We start from the raw sequence: 3,053 nt of genomic DNA, 5'->3' as shown, positions 1-3,053 counted from the left end.
ACTAAAGGGAAATGCTATTTAAATGTGCATTATGGCAGTATCTAGAATACAGCAAAGCAGGCATTATTTTTAGTATTTTTCTGCCATGGTTCCCACCCTTCCCCCACCATTCCACTAAAACTCTGCATTTTTTAGCACAAAATGGGCACTTAAACGGTATGGAATGAAGAACCAAAGCTCACTTCTGCTCTCTCCCATATTTTTCTCTAGCTGCTGCTAAAAATTGTCAGGCCAGAGCCAGGGGCTCGGACTTTGTCAGTCTCTTCTGAAGAAATCTCTTTTTAAGGGGAAGGCAATACGCTTACTCAGGCACCTCCTTGCTTTCCATCCCTCCTCCCCACACGTGGGCACACAAAGAGCGGAAGCGGGGGTGGCAGTTGTGGGGACAGGATCCGTATGTCCAAAGTCCCGGGTCACCTCGGCCTGGAGTCCGTCTAACTCAGCTGCAGACGAGAAGATGGGACCTGGGCGGGGAACAGAGCCCTCCCCCCACCTCCCCGGGCTGGGTGCCTGTCAGGCCGCATCTGCTCCAAATTTATAGCCCCTCCTCGGGCCGCCGCCGGCCTCTCCACGGCCTCTTTACCAAGTGCAGCCCCAGCTGAGACCCCTCCCGCGGGGAGGGAGAGGACACACCCGCGCTGGCCCCGGGCTGGGGGCGGGGAGCAGGTGTGAAGCGGGGGTCGCAGCCGCGCGGGCGCGCGGTCACCCTCCATCGCACCGCGGAGACTCGGCTTCACCCCAATGTGCACACAATGGCGCGGGGGCCAGGCCGAGGGCGGCTCATTACCCCGCATCGGCCGGGGAGCGGATGATGAAAGAGGGGGGAGCAGGGGAGGGCTGGCCGCCAGCCCTCCTCGAGCGCGCGAGGATGAAGGGGCGAGGCCTGCATCGGGGACACTGGTCCAGTTGCGGCCAAGATCCGAGCTTCGCCAAACCCCCAATGTCGGCGCCAATCTGAGCCCCCCAGGCCGGGCGGGAGGAGGAGCCAGGGAACAGCGAGAGGCCCGCGGGCGCTGTGGCGGGTCGGGCCGCGCCTGGGGAGCGCGCGCCCCGCGGGGCCGCTGATTGCCTATTGTCCACGTCCCCTCCGCGCCCGCCCCGCGCCGGGCCGCCGCCCCTCGCGCTCGGCTGGCGTAATGCTTTCTTTCTCCCTGCCCGCCTCGCGGGTTCCAAATGAGCAGCCAGCGCTGCCGACGCGGGCCGGGGGAAGGGGCTTTCACTGGAAGAGGGGCTGGGGTTGCGGGGGGGGGGGATGCGGGAAGAAGAGGCTGCACAGGAAGGCACTAGCCTGTCTCCAACACTGTCCCTCACTCGTGCCTGTGGATCGGGGACTTCCAGTCGTTCCCCCAGAGCCCCAAATTCTGTCTCGCCTCTAACTGGAACTGTTCTGGGAGAGATGCCCTCTATTTGATTTTATTTTTTTCTGGGCAGTGAATGCCTTTGTCTGGGCTTTGGAATGCTGGGGTAAAAGGTGGGAGGTCTGGACTGATGTGTGTACCTTTGACATTGAGATAAAAGAAATGGAAAGGGTAGGGGCGCAGGCAGGGGACTTCAGGAAGGGCGCTAGGCTGACCGCCACTAACCCGTCTCCCTGCTCCCTAATCCCGGGGGGTCTTCTAGCCCAGGAAACTTGCTCTGGGCTTCATGGCTTTGTTTCCGGCTCCTCTTTGCCACAGTCACGTTCCCTGAAAGATGGGCAACTCTGGGAAAGGACCTGAAAAGGGACCAGACAAAGGTTAGGGCAGTGAGGTCTAGTGATAAAGGACCCCGGCACGGAGGATTTGGACTCACATGGGGTTTAGAGGTAAGTAGTAGTTGTAGCGTCATCAGATCCAGAGGCCACAATCTGGCAGCTCATGGACCAAATCGAGGCGAGAGACACATTTTGACCCACCAAGTAATTTTAAAGCTTCTATTGTGAACAATAGTGTATTTTGGATAATAAGCACACACAAAATTAGAGGGAGTAATAAAATGAGCCCCCACGTACCCATCACCCAGCATCAGCTCTTGTCCATTCAAAGGCAAGCTTCCTTTATCTATCCCCCTCTCCCCTCATAATTTTGAAGTAAATATCAGAAATCATATTTCTTCTGTAAATATTTCAATGTAGTCCTAAAAGGTAAGATCTCATTAAATAACATTATAACAATAATAACATTGTCACACCTAAAATATGTCATTAACCATATAATCAATATACTAACTTCCTCAATTATTTTAATTCTGTTTCTTCATTGTTGTCGTTCAAATTAAGATCCAAATGAATCTATACAGCACAATTTCTCTTTTAACTGGATGGTCCTCTCTTAATCTCTTTTTTTCTTTGCAATTTACTTGTTGAAAAAAACTGGGTCATTTATTCTGTAGAACTTCCCACAGTCTGGATTGTGTTGAATGTATCCCCATGGTGTCATTTAACATGTTCTTCTGCCCCTATATTTCCTCTAAATTGGTTGTTAGAGATAGGGGCTTGATCAATTAATGCTTGATATTGTTTGTGCGAGAATACTTCATAGGCAGTATTGTGTAATTGTACCAGGAGTAATGTCTGGTTGTCTGTTTCATTGTTGTTATATTAGCATCCAATAAAGATCATCGCCTGGATCCATTATTTCATTAGGGATTGCCAAATTGTGGTATTCTGATTCTGTGATTCCATCTTCATTTATCAGCTGGAATACTTCTCTAAAGAGAATCTGTCATCAACTATTTGTTTATGCTGAGATATATTCCAAATAAGAAAGGAAAGATAAATGCGTGATTATTTTCCTTTACCTGTTATTTCTCAAAATAATGAGCTAATTCCTTAGCATTGTCTAAAGGTAAGCAATGATTTTTTAAAAATCATCATGAACTCATGGATTTAAATATATTTGATTGTTTCACACCCAGTATGTTTTGATTACATGGGTATTTTAAAATTAGGAGATGCCATATTAAAAATACTGAGCTCTGGCTTCTCCTGTAGATGATCTGGCAATCCTGAGCTCTTTTCCAACCTGGCTAGAGCAATCTGTGGTTGAAGAGCACTGCCCTCTTTGGTAGGCATT

The sequence above is a fragment of the Vicugna pacos genome, chromosome 33 (genome assembly GCF_048564905.1).
Source record: "Vicugna pacos chromosome 33, VicPac4, whole genome shotgun sequence".
Classification (NCBI taxonomy): domain Eukaryota; kingdom Metazoa; phylum Chordata; class Mammalia; order Artiodactyla; family Camelidae; genus Vicugna; species Vicugna pacos.
This window is presented reverse-complemented; position numbering follows the sequence as displayed.